The 24288-nt window shown below is 38.1% G+C and overlaps 1 pseudogene; it reads left to right on the top strand.

Moving 5' to 3' along the window:
* The first annotated feature begins 1251 nt into the window (after nucleotides 1-1251).
* LOC111157008 lies at nucleotides 1252-21565 on the top strand (annotated as a pseudogene).
* The last annotated feature ends 2723 nt before the right edge of the window (nucleotides 21566-24288 follow it).

Genomic DNA, 24288 nt, shown 5'->3' with positions numbered 1-24288 from the left:
ATCAAGAATTGAAAGGCTAACAAATTGAGGTTGAACCTTCCAGTAGAATATGAGATAGAAAAGATAAAATAAGATTATGGAAACTGTTGTAGTGTGTGTGTGTGTGTGTGTGTACCATGTTACAAGTAAAATAAATAAAAGCCAGTGAGCATAATTTGAGATTATTCCTATAAACTAAGGAAAGTCAGTGGTGGCTTGAATTAGCATTCTAAAATATGAAATAAGCAGGGAATCAAATATGATTCTTGAGCAACTAAAAAAAAAAAAGGAGTTATTATTTGCAGAGTTAGAAAACATTGAAAGAGAGGTACCTGGGTGGCTTCATCTGTCAGCCTCTGCTTTCCCATCTGGTCATGATCCCAAGGTCCTGGGATGGAGCCCCATATCTGGCTCCCTGCTCAGTGAGGAGTGGGCTTCTCCCTCTCCCTGTGGGGCTTCCTCTGCTTGTGCTCTTTTGTGTTCTCTCTCTGTCAAATAGATAAGATCATTTTTTTTTTTTAATTTTTAAATTTTTTGAGAAATTTTTTGAGAAAAAGAGACAGGAGCAGGGAGGGAGAAGTAGACCACTTACTGAGCAGGGAGCCCCAGCTGGGGCTCTATCCCAGGACCCTGGGATCATGACCTGAGCCCAAGACAGACTCTCAACTGACTGAGCCATCTAGGTGCCCCAGTAAAGAAAACATTTAAAAAAAAAAAAAAAAAAAAAGGAAAAATGAAACATTGAAAGAAGAGGGGTTATAAGAGTTGAGACTGGTAAGTGTTGAAAGTGGATCCCTGGTAGACATTTCTAGGAAGATACAATGGGCAGGTGTATATGAAATCCATACTTAAGGAAGAAATCTGGCTTGGAAATATGCTTTTGGATGTCCTTAGTGCATGGGGGTATTTAAACATCTGAGAATGTGTAAGCTCACCGAAGGAGTGAATTTTGAGTTGTGAGTCATGGATTCCCACAAACTGTGAGTTTAGGGAAATGAATAGCAACCAGCAAAAATGAGTAAGAGGCAGCCAGGGACGTAGGGGGAAAAAAAAAAAAAAAGACCAGGATAATGTGAAACTCTAGAAACTATATAAGGAGAGTATTTCAATGGGGAAAGAGGAATCTGGGCTGAGAATTGATTACTGGATTTAAATCATGGAAGTTACGGAGGACAATGTAAGTTGGCGATTCCAAGGCCTGGGTGAACTGGCTTCAGGGGAATCTGAGTTTATTAGACGATCCTCCCTAGATGGTTGGCTGTAGAGGCGAAAATGGGGCTGGCTGGTGAGGGAGGCGTGGTCAAGACAGATTTTTCTTTTCTAAAGGGATTAACCGCAGCATATTTACATGTAGATAAAAATGAATCAGTGTTCGGAAAACAAATGGCGTGCCAGAGCGAAGGCCATCGATTTTGGAGTGTGTCCTTGAGTTGGGGAGCTGGCGTGTTGCCCCGCACTTGAGTGGTGTGGAGAGGTGGGTCTTAGGAGCCTCACAAGGGCATCCAAAGGAACAGAAGGACCCTGTGGGGACAGATGATGTGGAACCTGGAACTATTCCTCTAGTTACTTCTCCTGTCTTCGTGAAAAGAAAGTGGTTAGCCTCTAAAAGGGGAAGAGGAAAAGGGAGCTTATCATTACGATTTTGCTTTTTCCCATAGGGATTTATGGAAAATTTATTTATTTATTTATTTTAAGATTTTATTTATTTATTTGACAGAGAAAGAGAGATCACAGGTAGGCAGAGCAGCAGGCAGAGAGAGAGAGGGGGAAGCAGGCTCCCTGCGGAGCAGAGAGCCCGATGCGGGGCTCAATCCCAGGACCCTGAGATCATGACCCCAGCGGAAGGCAGAGGCCTAATCCACTGAGCCACCCAGGCACCCCAAAAACTTACTTAAATTTTAATGCAAGAAAAACACAGAGGCTTCAAGGTGAGAATTACATTGTAAAATAAAGTCAGGGATGCTTAGATCATTGACTTTTCTTTTCTTTCTTTCTTTTCTTTTTTTTTTTTTAACCAATTATCAGAATTTATCTACACAATTTTTGCACCTCCTCATTTTCAAGTAAGTGCAGCCCACCCAATAGTGTAATTCTACCTGAATTAATAGCCCACCACTCTTTAACTTTTTTTTTTTTTAAGATTTTATTTATTTAATTGGGAGTCGGGGGCATGGGGTGGAGACAGTGCAGAGGGAGAGGGAGAAGCACCTTCTTGGTGAGAAGGGAACCCATGGTTCTTCCCAGAACCCTGGGATCATGACCTGAGCTGAAGGCAGATGCTTAACCGACTGAGTCACTCAGGTGTCCCTTGTTTAGCTTTTACACTTAAAATAATACTAAAAAATGTTCAAATTACCTTTACGAGGCCCAGTAACAAAAGACGCCATCAGTGCACTATGTTCTGTTCTTCCAGCCAATGACGGGCAGTAGCGTTATGCGCAAGCCCCTCCCCGTCTCTCCCCTGCCATCCTTGCTTTTTCTTCCTCCCCTCTGTTGAATGTCTTTTTTTTTTTTTAATTTATTTATTTGACAGAGATCACAAGTAGGCAGAGAGGCAGGCAGAGAGGGAGCGGGAAGCAGGCTCCCTGCTGAGCAGACAGTCTGATGTGGGGCTCGATCCCAGGACCCTGGGATCATGACCTGAGCGGGAGGCAGAGGCTTTAACCCACTGAGCCACCCAGGTGCCCCAAGAAGTTATGTATTTAAGTGCTGTTCCATGAAGTCAAGAATTGTTATGGCTTGTTTTAGTTTTTTCTGTCTCCATAGTGTACCCAGAATCTTGCCTTACACTTCTTTGCCATCCCAACAAATGCCTTGCATTTGTTTTATCATAGACTGTAATCACTTGACATCGCTTCTTGTTTCATTCTAGTATTATAGTAACAAAAAATTTTTAAAGTGAAAAGTTTTAAATGGTCACTGAGAACATACTTTCAGACTTGCCATGTCTGTTTATATGAAGAATAGACATGTTTTGTACCAAGAGATGGGATCATCACACGCTGCATATGTCGGGTGGGAGTAGCTCACGTTCTGTTCACGTGACCTGGCAGAAATCTCTTAGATGCTTTCCAGACAGTAAGATCAGTGTCCATCTAATCCACACGGAAGCAGTGATAGTTCATTATTTCCATAAAGATGTCTCCCGATCCCGCCATCTTTCCCAGGGACACATCCAAACTTATTAACAGATCCATTTTTACCAGGAGGGAAGCAGAGGCATATGGAAGCATGGACACATGGAGGAACCCCGCTGACTTCATCTGGATGGTCTGGGCTTTCGTCCAGGTTAGGATGACTTCTTACTAATCTAGTGTGTGTTTGGTTGCATAAAAGCAATGAGATAAATTATCAGGAGGAACATAGGATAAAAAGTAGATGGCTTCCAAAGTGATTGCAGAGAATACAAGAGAGAGTAGAGACAGCAAGACCAAGAAATGGAGAAGTTGAGCAATGACCTGTGTGGCTAGCTGCCTGTAGTGCATAAAGCCAAGTACAGATTTAGTCAGCTGAGTTTGAATTTTTTTAAATTTTTTTTTTAAATTGATTTATTTGACAGAGAAAGAGATCACAAGGAAGCAGAGAAGCAGGCAGAGAGAGAGAAACAGGCTCCTGCTGAGCAGAGAGCCCGATGTAGGGCTCCATCCCAGGACCCTGAGATCATGACCTGAGCTGAAGGCAGAGGCTTAACCCACTGAGCCACCCAGGCGCCCCTGAGTTTGAAATTCTGAAGAAAGAAATTCTAAAGAAAATCACTTTCTCTTTACTCTCGATCCACTGTCTTAACCCGTCTCTGAATCACTTTCCTCACCTACAAATGAGAAAGTCATAAATATGGTTTAGGTTTTTAATAACTTTAATAATTTAGTCTGTAAAAAGTTTAGCATGCTAACCGGGGAAAACCAAACCAAAACAAAACAAAACAAAGTATTGCTTTGCTTTTTAATTCCAGATTTCTCATTGTGTCTGAAGTAAACATGGTCACGCAGAGTCCCTCACATGGATACACTCTCCATTACGCAAAAACAATATTGACGAAAACTATGCACAGATAAATGTGTCCAATAGAATGCAAGCTCTGAGGAGAGGAATTCTGGCTCATGCTGTAACCGCAGCCCTTGAAGCAATCACAAGCACGTAGTAGGGGCTTGATACATATTTATGGCATGAATGAAAGAATTTGCTTATGTGAAAGATCCTCCGATTTGTTTTTGGCACGCCTCCGTGCCGGAGCAAAGAGCTTTCAGAGACAAATTAAGCACATGCTTAAATTTGGCATTAAGGACGCTGCCAAGACAGGGACTGACTGGGTCCTCAGGGATGACAGATTGGAGGGTTGTCGACATTATATGCCACGGAAATAACGTGCGTCTACATCCCTGAAGAGACTCAGGCCAGCTGTCAGTCCTGGCTGCAACAAGAAATACCAACACGTTCTAGTCTACATCACAGCTCTGGCAACCACCCATCTTTCTCTCTCTCTCTCTGTTTCTTTGCCTCTATGTCTCTCTGTCTCTCTTTCTCTTTTTTTCTCTTCCCTTGGCCTTCGTCTACTTCCCGCTCTTTCCTTCCTCCCCCTCCCTTCCTCCTTCCCTTCCTTCTTCCTTCCTTCCTTCTCCTTCTCTAAATGAAAATAAATTATGAGACACCAAGTTGAGAACCCTGGGTAGCTGATATTATTAACTGAGGGAATTAAAGACACTACATATAGTACAGATATTTGGTGCCTGGTAAGTACTTCAGAAAACTGAAAGATTGATGCCAGCGGTGTAGGAAGGCCAGTCCCTGTCTTGGAACACTGTCTAATATTTCCAGCGTCCTCCTGACACAAAGGGAGAAGGGTGAGACAAACCCGCTTCTAGGCCACCTGACAGAGGAAATGGAAGTACTCTCACATCGACCTCAGGATAACATTTTAGCGCCCAGATCTCTGGAAGAGGATGAACAAATGGGCTCAAGAATTCTGTCTTATTGACAATTTCATGTAATTATCTGATGCAGCTTTCCAAATTGTGGTTTTGGCAGCTACAGAGTCTCAGGACTGCCAGTTAGCCTCCTTCAAATCTTCTCTACCTCACAAATAAGTCGCAGTGCGGAAATCAGAAAGAAATTCTATTTTCCAGAGTTATAAGATGTGGAGACCATCAGGGTGTGGCTGCCACAGTTGCTTTGGTGTCAGTGAAAATGGCACAAAAGAGGAAAAACGAAACAAAACAAAACAAAAAAATGACCTAAACATCGTCTCAGGAGGAGGTTTTCTGCCTGCAGCAATAAAATTCCCACAAGTTGTCCTACCACGCTTACTCAGACAACCCAACTCCTGTCCTATAGCATAAGCCTTCCCAACCCAAAGGGGGAAAAATATCGACACAAAGAGAACCGATCGCAATGCAGACTGAATTTTGAGTGGGTTCACAGACATCAGAACAGAGCTTAAGAAAACACACTTTATATTGTGCTTTTCTGAGACTCCATAAGGAAGGGTACTGCTTGAATCAGAAAAAAATATGCAACATTGTGTGCCTACCTCATGGTTTCATTTCTACTCAATTGTTATAATAAATGAAAAATAGAAAATGTAATAAAGAAAAAATGTAGTAAAGGTTATTCTAAGCGTATTACATAAATTTTAAGTTTCTTCATTTAATACACATCCATGATTTCTGATGTAAAAAGGTTTCCATGCAATATATACTTTTTTTAAGGATTTCAAAATGATCATTCCTCACAACTTGCTAGTATGTATATATGTATACATGATCTATCTAGCTATCTATCATCAGTTATCTGTCTATATCATGACACTTAATTTGAAATACCAATTGTGGACAAATAGTTTTTTTTTGTGCATGTGGTTAAATATTTTTGACCCAGCATTTTGAATAAGAAGTTGAAGCCAGAGTATCTTCTGATTTCATACCTAACGGTTTAGCCCTAAATCAAAATCCAGCAAAAATAGATTTAACAGTTTTTATACTTTTCTTTTTAAAGGTCATTAAAATTCAATAATGTGCCTTGCTTTAATGTGCCCCAGCAATTTGATAGCTGGATTTCACAGACTTTTAATTGTCCACCAGCTAATGCAAACCTTCTCATGCCTCATCATCACATGCAGGTTTGATTTGTTTGACATAATCACATTAATATTAGAAGAATATTACAACTTTAGGATACTTTTCTTATAAAAAGGCTAATTAGTTTGAGGTAGAGAATAAATAATTGATTATGTGGATAATGAAGCAAATATCTAAAGATAAAAAACGGCACGTAATTGACATTTCCTTTTGGCAAACTCACTAAAGATTGACAAGAACTGAAACTTTTCTTCGGAATATGTTATATATATTTTTTCATAGTGTGATGATCTTTTTTCATAGAAAATGTTGAAGAATTTTTTTTTATTGTTTGTAATTATGGATTTTGAGAGGCTTTTCTTAAGTATTGTGATTAAGTTAATTAGTCTACATGACTAGACTAAATTGTGCAGTCTATTGAAAACCATTTTCTTAGCTCTAGGGCTTAGATTTGAAACATCATTTAGAAAGGAACTAATGAAATTATCCTTATCTGAATGCCTTCAAGGAGATAAGGAAGTAAATGTCAATTCTGCTATTTCTATAAGGCAACAAGTCACAGTACTCAACATGTAATCAAAAGAAACATTCAAAATAATCTCTGTGGTCTAATTAAAAGTTCAATTAAGGAAACTATAATGATCTTCACTGATGAACTTTTACAAAGGACACATTTTAATAGATAAATTTTACTCTGAAAAAAAAAAATAAAGCATTACAATTTCAGTAGAAGTCCACTTGCCGTTGAAATGCTTTTGACAGCAGTTTTTATTTTACTGCAATTTCCCAAAAAAGCATATAGATAAGGATCTAAAAGGTTAGAACAAGCTGTGAGAGTCTTTTGGAGGGAAACTCCGTGCTGGTTTATTTTGTAGAACCAAAATCCACCTTCTGTTTATCTGTATTGTGTCCTAAAAGACATTGATTTAGAGATATAATGGATGTCCTGGTCACTATATTAGTGTATTAGCTAAAAAAGAAAAATTCAAAAAAGAAAGGAAGAAAGAAAAAAAGAAAAGAAAAGAAAAGGAAAGAAAAAAAAGAAGAGAAAAGAAAAGGAAAGAAAGGAAAGGAAAAGTAGGGAAGGAAGGAAGGAAAGAAAGAAAGACAGTTCCCTCTGTAGCAGGCTTTACAAATAAACAATATGCTTCCGTATCTCATGCTTCCACCATCTTATCTGATTGTTACATCATTTCTAAATGTTATAGAAGACAGCTGTTATTGCTCTTAATACGTAAATACAACAACCACTATCAAAACATCAACAACAAACACTGTAGCTCAGGGAAGATAAGTGATGTGGACCTTAGAGGTCAAACAGACAGTTCTTTCATTAGTAAAATAGGTTTGTTTGGAAAGAACAGAGGGACTGCAATTTGGGACAGGCAAGCTTTGGCAACCCCTGGTAGCCAAGATCAAAGGAGAGGAATATTACTCTAGAGAGAAGGAGGAAGTTGGGAAGATTTGCTTTGAACAATCATCCTTTGGAAGAAAGCAGGAATTCAGGGTAGTGATGGTTTCTCATTGGCCTAGTTGCAGTATTTTGTTATTGGCTAAGCTTGCTGCTAGGGAGGAGAAAATCTTCCTCCTGCAGGGGTGGTGAAGTAGGCCACTCCCTATTGGGAATGTAAGGTAATTCTCTTCTCACTGGGTCTGCAATTGACCATGGGTGGTAGGCCCCAGAGCTCTCCCTTTCGCTTCCTGACTCCATTTTAAAGGAGTTTTTTATTCCGTTTCACTGTGATTTGAACTAAATCACAAAGTAAATCATGAACATAGATGAAAAGGACCAGATTCTCCCTTTGGCTGTGTTCTTTCCACTACGTAAACTGCCTCAATGCAAAGAGCCAAAATTTGGTTTTCTAAGTGCTCTTAAAGCCTTGAGAGATATTTAGGAATGTCCATTAGCTGGTGACTGAGAGAACAGCTAAATCCACAAAGGGGATAATTTTCCCAGTGACTTTTTTGCCTTTGAAGCATGCTGAAATTATATATCTCTCTCCCACTCTCTCTTTCTCTCTCTCTTTTTTTGGTTTAAACATTTTTTTTAACACATTATTTGCTTCGGGGTACAGTTCTGTGAATCATCAGTCTTAAACAATTCATAGAACACACCATAGCACATACCCTCCCCAATGTCCATCACCCAGCCACTCTATCCCTACCCCGACCCCCCAGCAATCCTCAGTTTGTTTCCTGAGATTAAGAGTCTCTTATGAACTGTCTCTCTCCCTGGTCCCATCTTGTTTCATTTTTTTCCCTCCATGCCCCCCACGATTCCCCGCCCTGCCTCTCAAATTCCTCATATCAGAGAGATCATATGATAACCGTCTTTCTCTGATTGACTTATGTCACTTAGCATAATACCCTCTAGTACTATCCATGTTCTTGCAAATAGCAAGATTTCTGTGTTTTGATGTCTGCATAGTTTTCCATTGTGTGTGTGTGTGTGTGTATCGTCTTTATCCATTCATCTGTTGATGGGCATCTAGGCTCTTTCCATAGTTTGGCTATTGTGAACATTGGTACTATAAACATTCAGGTGCACCTGCCCCTTCGGATCACTACATTTGTATCTTTAGGATAAATACCTAGTAGTGCGATTGCTGGGTCATAGGGTAGCTCTAATTTCAACTTTTTAAGAACCTACATACTGTTTTCCAGAGTGGCTGTACCAGTTTGCATTCCCACCAACACTATATGTCTCTCTTAAAGGTTTATGTGAATTTTTTTTTTTTAATATTGTATTTATTTACCTAGAGCAAATGAGAGAGAGAGAACATGAGCAGGGGGAAAGGAAGAGGAAGAGGGAGAAGCAGACTCCCCACTGAGCAGGAAACCCAACATGGAACTCCATCCCAGGACCCTGAGATCATGACCTGTGTTGAAGGCAGATGCTTACCTGACTGAGCCACCTAGATGCCCCAGGGATATGTGAATTTTCATGGGATCACAGGGGCCACTGAAAGAGGTGAGAAATCAATAGAAAGGTTTTGGGGGCCAGAAGGGCCCACTTGTTCCAGTGACTTAGTATACTCATGAAGAAGAACCCCAAACCAGAAGGAGGAGACTATCAGGATAGCAACATAATTGTAGAGGAATTCATGGTTTACAAAGTTAAGTCACCACTATCATCACATTTGAGTGTCAAAATAAACTAGGGTGATGGATACTATTATTCTCAGTTTACAGATGAGAATCTTGAAGCTCAGATCAATACAATTATTTCCCCCAAGGTCAGAGACTTAGAGTGGGACAAGCTGGTATTCCAAACCTACTGACCCCCACAGACTGATGCCTTTCCTGTTGCATGCAGCTGCTGGATATGGTTAAGCAGTTCCAAGAGCGTAACATGAACACGTGTGCAGTGCCCATTTACACCCAAGTTTGAAAATGCCTGACCATTGCTTGAATTTCACCACTTCACAAAAAGCTGGGCTTTGCTTTATTTCTTTCTTTCCTTCTTTTTTTTTTTAATAATTTATTTATTTATTTGACAGACAGAGATCACAAGTGGGCAGAGAGGCAGGTAGAGAGAGAGAGAGAAGGAAGCAGGCTCCCCGCTGAGCAGAGTCTGATGTGGGACCCAATCCCAGGACTCTGAGATCATGACCTGAGCTGAAGGCAAGGCTTAACCCACTGAGCCACCCAGGCGCCCTGGGCTCTGCTTTTTTTTATTAGAATTAGACAAACTTGCTTCCTTCTCCCTCTGCCTGTCTCCCCTGCTCCTCCTGCAATCACGTGGGCTTTCTTAGATTGATGAGACCTGATACTTGCCTTCAGTTGGGGAAGGATAAGAAAGAGAAACAGGGAAGGGGAGTCAAGGCAGCTGAGATATGTCTGGAAAAAAAATCCACAAGCATATGTGGCTCCTGAGCATTTGAAATGCCGCTAGGGTAAGTGGAGAGCTGATTTTTAAAAATAATTTAAATAAAAGACTAAAACTTGATTTAGTTACTGGAACACTTTTTTGGAACAAAGTGGATACATGACTTTACTTTTTCAACTCTTACTTTATGTAATCTGTATACACACCAATACTGAGATGTTCAAAAAATGTAAAATATCTTATTATATTTATATAACTAATACTGAAATCACAATATTTTTTCTGTATACTGGAATGAATTTTTAAAAGATATTGTAAAAATTATTTTCCCTGTTTTCTTCCATTTACATTTTTTTAAAGATTTTTATTTATTTATTTGACAGACAGAGATCACAAGTAGAGAGAGAGGAGGCAGCAGGCTCCCTGCTGAGCAGAGAGCCCGATGCGGGACTTGATCCCAGGACCCTGGAATCATGACCTGGGCTGAAGGCAGAGGCTTTAACCCACTGAGCCACCCAGGCGTACCACCATTTACAGTTTTAATTGAAACTTAAAACTGCATATATATGGCTTACCTTTTATTTCCATTGTGTCCAATGTCCATTCTGGGTGAATGAGTAAAGAAACACATATATTTAAGAACTAACTCTTACTTGAGTATTTAACAATACTGACCCTGAATCTATTTTATTTTTCAACCCTTTTTCACCTTTACTAAAAATTACTCAGCTCTGTTTTTATTTTGAAATATTTTGATACAGAAACAGAAGACATGGTCTTCTGCCTTATCTGATTTTATGTTGTTTTTAATTGTGTATTGTCGCTGCTGAAGTACTCGTCAGAGTATATTTTTTCCCTAATACCTGTGATGTTCCTTAGTCAACTGCTCACATATCCTCTGACAATTCATATCCTAATGATCATTTAGTTAATTCTAAAATAATATTAATAATAATGATAACTTTCTGAATTTATTTTCTATAGTATGATCTTTGAGATTTGCCAGAAAGTCCCCCCAAATAAGAAATATTAGTTCTTTCACTTCCTAAAGAGAGATGCTAGAAATTATTAGCGTTTTTATGTTACTACTCAAAGATATATATAAGAAGTTTCAATCTGAAGAAATATTTAGTCCCTCCTAATTTTCTATAAGCAAAATTGTACTAACATAAATATTTCAGAAATTGTGTGCTTTATAGGAAGTCCCTGGAGATTTTTCAGGATCCTCACCATCTATAACATGTTATAGCCCTAAGGGAAAACCACTGATCAAAACTCATGAATAGTTATGTTCTAATTCCCAATAGGGTATTGTACTCTCCTTTATTTTAGTATTAGAAGTTATGGTAATAAATAAATCACTTTCATTAATAGGCTGGAAGAATGAGCTGGGTTTTTTTAATTATTATTATTTGTTTGTTTTTAAATTTTCTCTGATGCTTCCTGTATTACAGGATTTCTTCTCTTTCCGCGCACATCACTCTGGGACATGCCACTTCGAAGAATGAAGATGTAGACCAGATAAAGAGTGGTGGACAGCAAAGCAAAGTCTATTGAGCATTAGTAATGTTTATTGAATGATAGAGTACAAAGTTCCTGAAGAAGTAGGGGACCCGAGAGGGTTGCCACAGGAGTTTCTAAGTCTAGGGGCCCTTAGGGGCATGTTGGAGAGCTATTTTAATCTAATTAACCCTCCATGAGCCTGTCACCCACTCAGGTTTTTGTCATCTATCACATGGGAAAGGGTGAAGGGCTCCTTCCAGGGTGGTGTAAAATCCTTTTAAGAGTGGTTTCCCCTTATGGCAGGGAGGCCCCTTATCCCTGGGGGAGGCCCCTTGTCCCTGCCTTCCTTTCTTCCAACTATCCTTCATGACTTGTATACTCTGCTCTAAAGGATAGGCCAGATTTTGTGTCTTCAACAAAAGACTTTCAGAATCCCATGGAAAATCATTGTGCCAGTTACTCCAAACTACTGCCCTTTCCAAGAGTAGACTAGAAGTTGGCACGTTCTACACAGTATCAGCGGACTGAGTTGGGATTTCCACAGCTCTTTTAGCAGACTGCTAATCCAAGATGCAGTGGAACAAGGGTTTATTATGTAAGTCTGGATGAATTGACGAGGAAAACTCTTCTAGGGTTTTGTTTTTGCTTTTGTTTTGAATCTTCCTAATGTTGTTTTAATGTCCTATTTTTTGAGTGTATGAGGAAGACCTTTCTTCTTAAGCAAGTGGTGACCCACTTAGGAAATCATTTAGTAGGATCTGCTTTGTAAATTAAAATGACAGATTTTCAAGTAAGACCTGATTTTCCACTCATGTCCCAGAATTCAGACTTTTTCTCCTTACCCTTTATTGCAATGAAGTTATTTGCATGAGTCTGATAAGAGTATGTCCTTCCTTTTACAGAATATAGGGATAAATCAATTATGCAAGGCTTTATGCTGTGTCCTCCTTTGGCCAAAGGAGAACAAGAGGGCTCTCAAGAATCTCTCTGATAAGGGCATCAATCTTATTCATGAGGACTCCTCCCTCATGACTTAATCTCAGTCCAAAGGCCCCACCCCCTAAGAGTTCACATTGGGGGTTCGGATTTCAACATGAATTTTGGGGAATGTATTCAGTCCACATTATTCCATATTCTGCCCCCCCCAAATTTATGTTCTCACATGCAAGTTATATCCATTCTACCCCCAAACCCCCGAGAGTCTTGTATCAGCATCAACTCTTAAGCCTGATTCTAATATCTCATTTAATGTCATCTAATTCAGGTATGGGTAACAATATGGGAAACAAAGGCAAAAGAAAAAAAATAATAAATAAATCCCCTTACTACTTATAGCCCATTGACAAGTCCTTGAGAAAAGCAGAGTGACCTTCCTCAAGGAACTCAACTGTTGGATATTAATACTTTGCTAAGGGCAAAAGGCAATCTTAGATTAACATTACTCCAAGTGCAGGATCATAAACAGTGATTCCAGTTTAACATATAAAATTCCTTTGGAAACTTCCTTTATCTCCACCCTCCAAGATGCATGTTAGCAATCCTCCCTAAGCCTATGACCTACTGATATGCATCTAATTGGTCTCATGACAAGGGTTTATTAGGAGGTAATAAATGACCTTTTCCCAACAACAGCTAGCCCACTCAAGGTCCTGGAAAACTTGCTTCCAAAATTCCTTGGAGACTTACGTTATCCCTAACTCCTCCCAATTTGAAAGTACATAATGGGCCATCCCCACAACCCCAGTGCAATTCTTTCTGCCCCTGGGTCCTGCCCCCCAAGTTTTAGTAATACTCCTTTTGCACCAAAGGTGTCTCAAGAATTCTTCCTTGGCCATGGGCTCCAAACCCCAACATTTCCACATCAAGTAACCCTCAGGGTATGGTTCATCCAGAGGCAAATTCCCCTCCAGCTATGAGCCTGTGGGATCAAAGGACATATATGCTTCCAGAATACACTTATGGGATAGGAATAGGAGAGACATACTAAGCCAAATTGAGAAATAAGAAAAAAGAAAGGGTAATTGGTCCCAACCACATTAAATCCTAAGGCTTGAGAATATTCCTTTATGCATTGACTTTGGGCCATTCTTCCATATTCTTGAAGAATAGTGCCTAAAGTTTCTTGAAGTCGAGATGGCTGATTCATAGTATTCTACTTATCAAAGATAACTTGGCACTTAGTGTTCTCCTTTTCTAATGTATGTGGGCTGAGAACTTTCCATATCTTTATGTTCTGCTTCCCTTTTAGTAAACATGTCCATTTTTTTAAAGGTTTGTTTCTTTATTTTAGAAATAGAGAATATGCATAGTGGAGAAGGACAGTGGGAGATGGAGAGAGAGAATCCCAAGTAGATTCTCTGCTGCTGAATGCAGAGCCCAGTGTGAGGCTCGATCCCATGATCCTGAGCCAAAATCAAGAGTCAGATGCTCAACTGACTGAGCCACCCAGGTGCCCCAACATTTCCATCTTTAAGTCATTTCTCCTTTATGTTTTATTATGAGCAGCAAGGCAGAGCTCAGGTGCACCTTCAACACTTCGCTTAGAAATCTCTTCAGCTAAATATTCAATTTTATCACTTGTAAGTTATACTTCCCATGAAACACTGGAACATGAACACAGTTCAGCCCAGTTGTTCGCCACTTTATAACAAGAATGGTCTTTTCTCCTTCTTCTAACACTGTATTCTTCATTCCTGTCTGAGACCTCATCTGACTGGCATTTGTGAACCATATTCCTACTGAAATTCTATTCTTGATCACTAAGACATTCTCTAAGAAGAATGGAGTTTTCTTGACAGCTCTCCTTTTCTTTCTGAGCCATTACACAGGTTGCCTTGAAAGCTCTCTTCCTTTCTTTCTGAGCCCTTACCCATTCACAGCCATATAGGGTTTTTCTAGCATGCATATCAAAGGTCTTCTAGCCTCTATTACCTAATTTCAAAGACACTTATATTTTTAGGTATTTGTTACAGCAACAACGCACCCCTGTTGCCGGTTTTCTGTCACAGTGCATTCAGGCTGCTATAATAAAAATACCATAAACTAGGTGGCTATAAACCACAGAAACTTATCTCTTACAATTCTGGAGCTGGAGGTCCAAGATCAGGGTGCCAAAGTGGTTCGGTTCTGATGAGAACCTGTTTCCTGGTTCATAGGTGTTCATGTTCTCCTTGTTCTAACACAGAAAAAGGAATGAAAGAGTCTTCCAAGGTCTCTCTTATGAGAGTATTAATCCCATTCCTAAGGGCTCCACTCTTGTGGCCCAATCATTACCCAAAGGCCCCATTTCCAAATACTACTACATTGGGGATTAGGTTTCAACACGGAATTTCAGGGGACATAAACATAAACAGTATCTTTTGGAATGCCAGTGGTGTGGTTTACTGGGAGGGTCCACAGACTACCACCCACAGGCCAGCCTTCCGTTTTTTAAGTAAAACATTTATTGAAGCACTGCTATACACATTTGTTTGCATATTGTTATTGGTGCTTTGTGCTACCATAGTAGAGTTGAAAAGTTTCAATAGAGGTGTTAAAGTTGAAAACATTTACTATATGACCCTTTATTTTTAATTTTTTTTGTTTTTTTTTTAAACATTTTATTTATTTATTTGACAGAGAGAGAGAGAGATCACAAGTAGGCAGAGAGGCAGGCAGAGGGAGAGGGGAAGCAGGATCCCTGCTCAGCAGAGAGCCCAATGTGGGGCTTGATCCTAGGATCCTAAGATCATGACCTGAGCCGAAGGCAGAGGCTTAACCGACTTAGCCACCCAGGTGCCCCACTTTGTTTTCTTAAATTCCACATATAAGTAAAATCATATGGTATTTGTTTTTCTCCTACTGAGTTATTTCACTTAGCATTATACCCTTTAGATCTACCCATGAAGCTGTAAATGGCAAAATTTCCTTCTTCTTATATATTTTATATATGTATTTCATTATATATCTATATATCTATATATATATAGATATATATATATACCACATCTTCTTTATCCATTGAACTATCCATGGATACTGGGGTTGTTCCTTAATTTGGTTATTCTGGCTAGTGCTGCAATAAATATAGGGATGCTTATATCCTTTTGAATTAGTGCTTTCATATTCCTTGGGTAAATAAATACTGGTAGTGGAATTACTGGATCATATGGTAATTATATTTTTCATTTTTTGAAAAATAGCCATACTGTTTTCCGCAGTGGCTGCACATACAGTGCACAAGGGTTCCTTTTTTTTTTCCCACATCCTTACCAATAGTTGATGTTTCTTGTGTTTTCTTATTTTAGCCATTCAAACAGATGTGAGGTGATATCTCATTATAGTTTTGATTCGCATTTCCTTAATGATTAGTGATGTCAAGGATCTTTTCATGTGTCAACTGGTCATCTGTATGGCTTCTTTGGGGAAATGTCTATTCATATCTTGTGTGTGTGTGTGTGTGTGTGTGTGTGTGTGTGTGTTGAGTTGTGTAACTTCTTGATATATTTTAGGTACTAACCCCTTATTGGATGTGTCCTCCCTCTGTAATATATTCTCCCATTCTGTAGTTTGCCTTTTAGTTTCATTAGTTTCATTGATTGTTTCTCTCACTGTGCAGAAGCTTTTTATTTTGATGCATTCCCAATATTTAATTTTGCTTTTGGTTCTCTTACGAGACATAACTAGAAAAATGTTGCTATGGCTGATATCAGAGAAATTACTCCCTGTGCTCTCTCCTAGGAATTTTATGATTTTGGGTCTCACATTTAAGTCCTTAATCCATTTTGAATATATTTTTGTGTATGGTGTATGAAGGTGGCCCAATTTCATTATTTTGGATGTAGCTGTTCAGTTTTCCCAACATCATTTGTTGAAAAGACTTTCTCTTTCCTTCTGCATATTCTTGCTTTTTTGTTGAAGATTAATTGACCATATATTGGCATATGTTTATTTCTGGGTTTTTTTGTCTTTTCCATTGATCTGTGAATTTATTTTTTGTGCCAGTATTACACTCTTTTGATTACTACAACTTTGTAGCAATCAAATCTTAAAATTTGAGATTGTGATATCTCTAGTTTTGTTCCTTTTCAAAATTGCTTTGTGGTTCCACACAAATTTTAATATTATAGATTCTAGCTCTGTGAAAAAATGATGTTAGTATTTTGATAAGCATTGATTTGGGTAGTAGAAACATTTTAACAATATTTGTTCTTCAAATCCACGAACATGGAATATCTTTCCATTTGTGTCATCTTCCATTTCTTTTATCAATGTTTTATAGTTTTCAGAGTATAGGCCTTTCACCTCCTTGGTTAAATTTATTTCTAGGTATTTTATTATTTTTATTCATAAGAGAGTCATAATTTTATGTTTTTAAAAATATTATCCTTTGACAACATACTTGGTCATTTCTTTTCTTTTAAATACCTTAAACAACTGAAAGGAGTTGGTCTAGAAGCACAATGTAAGCAAATGTTTTTGCTGTGTGACCATCAGGTAGAGAACAACAGATAACCCAGTAACATAAGATTCATTACCTTGGAATTTGAATAACATGAAGTGGAAAAATGCTTTTAAAACATGCAAAAAGAACATGAGAGAAAATGTCTGGTTTGTTTAAATTAGAAGTGGTTACTGTGCATTCTGGAAGGGCTTGTAATTATTTTGAAAAGAACATTTTCAGGGTGCCTGGGTGGCTCAGTGGGTTAAAGCCTCTGCCTTCGGCTCACGTCATGATCTCAGGGTCCTGCGATCGAGTCCCACATCAGGCTCTCTGCTCAGTGGGGAGCCTGCTTCCCCCCACCTCTGCCTGCCTCTCTGCCTACTTGTGATCTCTCTCTGTCAAATAAATAAATAAAATCTTAAAAAAAGAGAGAACATTTTCATATGTCTGTGTTTTAAGCATTAGTCCCCCCTCTTCACTAGCCCTACCCCCATTTACCTCCACAACAATTTGAAATTGTTGGTTGGGCCCAGGAAAAAAGGAATGTCAGCAACAACTGATAGCACAGTTAGATGTTCAGAAGCTTTATGGCCACCACCTTCTGAATACACAGACTAGACCCTGTTCTGTAGGAGACAAGGGACTAGGAAGGTTGAATCCTAAGACTGTGGTTATTTACAAGTCCTGTTTACCGGGAGACAGTGAGACGTCTACACCTTGACACAATCCAATCAAAGGACTGCAGAGTAGAAGCACTAAGCTCAAAAGTGGCAAAGGACGAATTCCTCTTCAAACAGACATGCCTATAGCCATTCCAGTGGACAGGTCACTTACTCATCATTCTAGACTGAGCAATGTGTTCCCTTTCATGGCAACTTTGGGATGTTGATTTAAATACCATATTGTTTATTAGATTGCATAATAGTAACAAGAGTAAACCAAACTTTATCCTAGAAAATTCATTAGTACTAGGCTATACTGGCCTAGGATGGTGTCCAGTGATACTCCAGGACAATGTGAGTAAGAAATCTAAATTCTATGCAGGATTTTTTTTCCCCTGACTTAATTCACCTTAATACCCTCCAGATCTATCCATGTTGTCACAAATGACAAGATTTCTTTTTTTTTTAATTTACGTTTTTACCTGAGTATAGTTGACACACAATGTTACATTAGTTTCAGGTTGATAACATAGTGATTCAGCATTTCTATATTTTATGCTATGCTCACTACAAGTGTAGCTACTATGTGTCACCATATAAAACTCTTATAATATCATAGATTATGTTCCATATCCTGTAGTTTGTATCACCATGCCTTATGGATTCCATAAGTGAAGCCTGTATCTCCCACTCCCCTTCCCTCTGGCGCCATCAGTTTGTTCTCTATAGTTATAGGTCTAATTCTGCTTTTTGTTTATTTATTTGTTTTGTTTAGGTTCCACTTACAAGTGAAATCATATGGTATTTGTCTTACTTAGTCTTACTTATTTCACTTAGGATCATACCTACTAGGTCCCTCCATGTTGCCACAAATGGCATACATTTGTGCTGCCATCCTGTTCTCCCATTCTGTCATATGGCTGCACAATATTCCATTAGAAGACTTCTTTATCCATTTATCTAATGATGGATACTTATGTTGCTTCAATATCTTGGCTATTGTAAATAGTGATGCAATAAATATAAGGGTGATAACTTTACTTGTATATGGAATCTAAAAAAACAAGGAAACAGAACCAGACTCATAAATACAGAGAAAGAACTGGTGCTTGCCAGAAGGAAGGGTGAGAGGATGGGCAAAATACCTGAAGGGTATTCAGAAATACAAAATTCTAGTTATAATATAAGTAAGTCATAGGGATAAAGAGTACAGCAAAGAAAACGCAGTCAATACATTGCAATAACTTTGTGTGAAGACAGAGAGTAGCTATACTTGTCAAATCACTATGTAGTATACCTGAAACTAATATAGCATTGTATTTCAACTATAGTTAAAGAAAAAAGAAATATGTGTGAATGATGTTAGAAAATGAAATTTGCAGATTGAAAATACCAGACCAAAAGTTTTATACTTTATTTATCTGGTTGTCTTAAACAGATTTGAAGCAGGGCCTTGAAATAGCTTTTTGTTTGTTTTCTTATTTTAATCACAAAAACTATATCAACATTGTGAAACACAGCTACATGGAGGAAAAATGACAAAGAAAACTGAAATGTTCCATAAAAAGTAATTTTTCAGATAAGAGTTTCTTTTATAAAGAAGCAAAACATTATTTTTCACTATTCCTACCAATTTACAAGTTAATGAAGTAGGTTTTTATAAGAGATCCTTTTAACAATTCCTGAGAAACCAACTTTTTTTATTTTGAAATTTTGATTCTTTAGTGTTAAGTGTTAACATTATATTGAGACATTTTACTTTTACTTATCATGGTTTCTATCCAGTATATATGTGATTTATCCAAGACCAATTCACTTCACTTTGCAAATAAAAATGAAGCTTACAATCAGAAATACATATAGTTGTATCATATCTAAATAGAACTTAATGTGGAACATTAAACAGAATAATGAAGTAAAAAATACTATAATGTTTATAGAACAAGAGGTGGACCAATATTTTATTTATTTCTGTGTTCTACATTTCAAGTTGTCTAATTTTATAATAAATAATATATATATAAATCTTCAGGACAATGTGAGTATAATAATATAAGCTATAATACCACTTTTGTAGAAACTATTTACTAAGGGAGACATGTCATGCTCAAGTAGAAAACAATAACAGTATTCAAAGTCAACATACATGGTTTAAGAATAAGATGACAATAGGGCAGACTAAATTCTCAGTCAGGCCCTCCTCAAAATATAAGTGTATAAATACAATGGATAATTTTGAAAATAATAACAAGAAATGCACAAATAAATTTAGCAATGAAAATTCAAAGTCAGCTTTCTTAGTAATTTATTAATCAAGCACTTAAAATTAGTAAGCATATTAAAGATTTGAAATCTACCCATACACACATACATACTATGTTTAGTTTAAAAGTATCATAATTATAAATTTTCCCTACGAGCTGAAGACTTGTTATGTAGCAGTAATCATTATAATGGTATAGAATTATTATGGTGGTAGGGAAAAAAACGTTTTTTGTTTTTGTTTTGTTTTGTTTTAAGATTTTGTTTATTTATTGGAGAGACAGCACAAGCAAGGGGAGCAGCGGGCAGAAGGAGAGAGAGAAGCAGGCTCCCCTTTGATCAGGGAGCCCCAGGCAGGGCTGGATTCCAGGACCCCAGCATCATGACTTGAGCTGAAGGCAGATGCTTAATTGAGTCAACCTGGTCCCGCCAAATTTTTTAACCAGACATTGCAATATGCGATGCTGGTAAAGAATAGACAATAAAATATATTTTCTCTGGCAAAATATCCTCTGGGGAAAAGAAATTTAATCCCTTCACACATTAAAAGAATGAATTATAGACCAAATAATGGCATGAATATCTGACTGAAGTTTTAAGAAGAAAACATAAGAAAATATCATTATGACCCTTGAGGAAAATAATCCGAGATTATCTAAAGATGAATTTTACATAAATAAGGAAAAAAAAAAAAAAAACCTAGCACAGATAACGACAAAGGTAATACAGAAGAAGGGAAAACCAAATGACCAATAAATATAGGAAAAGATGCTCAAACTAATAATCAGAAAATGCAAACCTAGGCAAAAGGTTTCACATTAAAACGTTTGGAAAAGAAGCAGAATTCCAGAAATCCACATGTTCTATGGAGAGGACCATCCATTGGGAAGTCCATATGTGGAAGACACACGTGGCAAGACGCAAGATGAAGTACACATGACCCTAAATATCCAGTGCTAGCAATTGAAATTTAGCAATAAACGTAAATGTTACAATATTGTATCACAACAATATAAGACAACTAGACCCTACACGTGTCAACTTTAAATCTTGATAACAGTGACCATTTAGAAAACATTTCCGGGCGGCGCCCATTTTGCATTGAGACGAATAACAAGATGGCTGCGCCGGCGGGGAAGAGGGCTCCCTCTGAGCGGAAGTGGGCTGCTGCGGTGGCGGCGAGGTCACCGCCCTAAACCACCAGGCCCCTTTTCCTTCAGGGAGATTGATCTGGCGCATTAGTGGCAGCGAAGCTCGACTCATAAAAGCCCAGGCATCCCCAGTTGCCGGACGGGAGCAAAGCCTATGAGCTTCCTCCAGGTGGGGCGGGCATCCCGCGCACAGGGTGGCGTAGGCAGGAAGTGCTAGTCCTGCGGCCTCTTGGACCCAGCCTGAAGACCTCTTCAGTTTCCGTTCCAGAGGGTTCACAGTGAAAACTGTACTTAGGTTAGCTGATCGGTATAACTGAGTATGTGCAAACAGAGAATTTTATACCCAGGGACATTCAACCAGATAACTCAGGTCAGGGCGTCACTGTCATAAGGTAGTCCTTACTGATCCGGGTTTGGCCAGAACGCGCAGAGACAGCAGGACAAGGTAACACCGTACAGAGAAGATACAGATTTCGCGGGCACTGTCCCGTATGCCAGCATCGATGCACATCTTGGTATCGAACAGTCGCCTAGAGGACGCGGCATCATTGGGGTGTGTTGTAATGTCTTTTCATAGAACCAGTCTGCCACGGCAGGGACGAAAGTCTGCAACAAAAAAGCAAAAATATGAAAAGATTAGTGGAAAGAAGATGTCCACGCCTGCCCAGTGCTGCAGTTGCTAGGACTTGGTGGTGTAACTCCTGCCGCCTCAGAATATATAGTTGGACTGACTTTGAATAAGATCGAAAGCCTTAAGGGTTTAACCACCATTTTGTAGTTTTTCTTTAAATTCCTTGTTAAGTGGAGTTGAGCAGATTGATTCTTAACCTTGGAGAGCATCCCACCAGGTGCGCTTTCAGGTGATTGCTGACCTTCCCTAAGCCCCTGTGCTTTTCCCACAGTTATCAGCACTTCCTCTCAATCTTAAATGCACTCTTGCCTCTTTCTGACCCAAGAGAAAGAACAATTACCGACAGTAATTCTTTAAATAGTGTAATTTAGAGCAGGTCAGGGTAAATTAAAAGAACCTTTGTCTGAAAATGCCGCCAGGAGCCTATTGTGTAAATGTTGGTATTTTATAAAAATAACCTTGAAACTGTACATTGACACGTGTTTGGTCAGATTATGACAGGTTTAATTTGTTTTATTTCTTTTTTAAAACTAGTTTAGCAATAATTAATCCCATGATCATCACATTCTGCTATTAAAGGATCTGTTAGCATCATCACACTCCAGAAATCTTAATGAATGCAAATTTTTGGAGTAGGCAATTTATTTGTTTCTTTTTTATCCAACCATGTCAGTTAAGTTTATTTTCTTTTTTTATGATTTTATTTATTTTTTTGCCAGAGAGAGACACAGTGAGAAAGGGAACACAAGCAGGGGGAGTGTAAAAGGGAGAAATAGTCTTCCTGCTGAGCAGGGAGCCCGATGCCAGGCTCAATCCCAGGACCCTGGGATCATGACCTGAGCCAAATACAGAAAATTCAATAATCACACAAAGTAGTGCCATAAGTATATGGTTATGTATCACATTTTGTAGAAAATATGAAGAACTTTATATTGAGATCATTGATTAACAAAGTTTTCTGGGGGAACTGAAATTAAGAATGAAATGGAAAAAAAAAATGGAGAATGGATACAAAACATATTGCATGCATAAATGCCTATATATGTATATGTATGATATTAATATATTTTTAAATTAAAGCAGATTAATACATGCTTTCTGAGACTAGATAGCTCATTGTAGACTCAAAATTTCATGATTTTGTGAAGGAGATCTTAAAAAATTCCTGAAGATCAGTAGAATTCAGAAGTGTGTGTGTGTGTGTGTGTGTGTGTGTGTGTGTGTGTGTGTGAAAAATCAAGAGACTATATGAGACAAAACCTCCATAAACAAAAACAAAAGTGCGTATATTGTGCTCAGGAAACAACAAGAATATTGACTGATTCAAATTTAAAGTTCGTGGTTGATGTTATTTCTCAAACCAAGAAATAAAAGCCTAAATTACATGTGTCCTTTGAAAGGCTAAGAGCTTCTTGAAAATAGTAAGATGAAGGCAGTATGTTGTATGTATGTAAATGAGTTTTCCTGTTGTTATATTTTCCAAATTTTATCCAACAGCATCAGGACACAAGTTTTGTTTTTTTTTTTAATTAATTATTTTTTTAAATTTTAGATGGCAATAGTTCTCTTAAATTTTTAGAGGATTATGAGCTAGAAAAAAATCTTATTCTTATAAAATTATGGCATAACAGTAGGACAGATGTGAAATTAAAGGAAAAAAAATAATGATTTCAATCACAATGAAATCACATTTAATTTCTATGATGCCATGCCAGCTATTCAAGGTTTTTAGTTTCTTTTAACTATACAGGGGACTTACTCCAAAGGACTGTTATGAAAATTAAATGGGATAATTTTACTAAAGCACATTATGATGAAGTAGTAATAATCAGTGTCAGTGTCCATCTCAAAATAATTCAAGAAAATCATTTCACTGACTCCATAATCATTTACCTAAGTAAGTATACAGATTTAGACTTAAATGTATAAAAAAAACAAAAACAACTCTTAGGAAAAGGGAATGAATTATAAAAGTGTAATGACAGTTATATTTCTGACAGTGAATAAATTATTCTTTAAGCTCGGTCCTCAGTGGGGCAGCTGGGTGGCTCAGTTGGCTAAGCTTGGTCCTCAATCTGAGGTTATAATGCAAGAATTTAAAAACTTATTTCTGTCATCTGCTTTGTGACCACATTAATCTTGCAGAATGATGGAGGCAATAAATGCAGCTCTTTAATTAGACCACGTCAAGAGACCCTTAGGACTCTACAAATGCAAGAAAATGATGTATTTTTGACTTAATTCATGTCAAAATGTTTTAGATCCCACGAGAATTTATTAATTCATTTATTCAACAAATATTTATTGAACATCAATCATTGGCTGAAAGGTACTGTAGGAAACATAACAGGCAGTCCTGTTCTCAAGAAGCTGTATTCAAAGGTAGGAGGGGAGCAATAAACAAGCAAATATCATCCCTGCTAATTATATGTTCTAAGAAAAAGTAGATAAGAGATTGGCAAGTGATAGTGTGTGTGTATGTGTGTGCAGGTGTGTGCACATGTGTGTATGTTTAGGGAAATGCCTCTCTGATTTGGCAACAATTGTGGAGGGATCTGCAGAAAGTGAAGGGGTAAAACCTGGTTTTCTGAAAGGAATAATATGGCAGAAAGAAAAACAAGTGCAAAGGCCCTGAGGTAGCTGTGAGCTTGGGCTTGTTTTCGTTTTTGTTTTGTTTTTTTTCTTTAATTTTTTCTTATTTTAACTTTTTTTTTGAGGGGGGTGTTTTAGAACACTCAGGGGGCTAAAGAAGCTGAGGCCAACTAAGTGAGTGTG

The sequence above is a fragment of the Enhydra lutris genome, unplaced genomic scaffold (genome assembly GCF_002288905.1).
Source record: "Enhydra lutris kenyoni isolate GAN:26980312 unplaced genomic scaffold, ASM228890v2 scaffoldscaffold51, whole genome shotgun sequence".
In the NCBI taxonomy this organism is placed as follows: Eukaryota; Metazoa; Chordata; class Mammalia; order Carnivora; family Mustelidae; genus Enhydra; species Enhydra lutris.
Note: the sequence above shows the minus strand (reverse complement) of the source record. Positions and strands in the feature narration are given on the sequence as shown.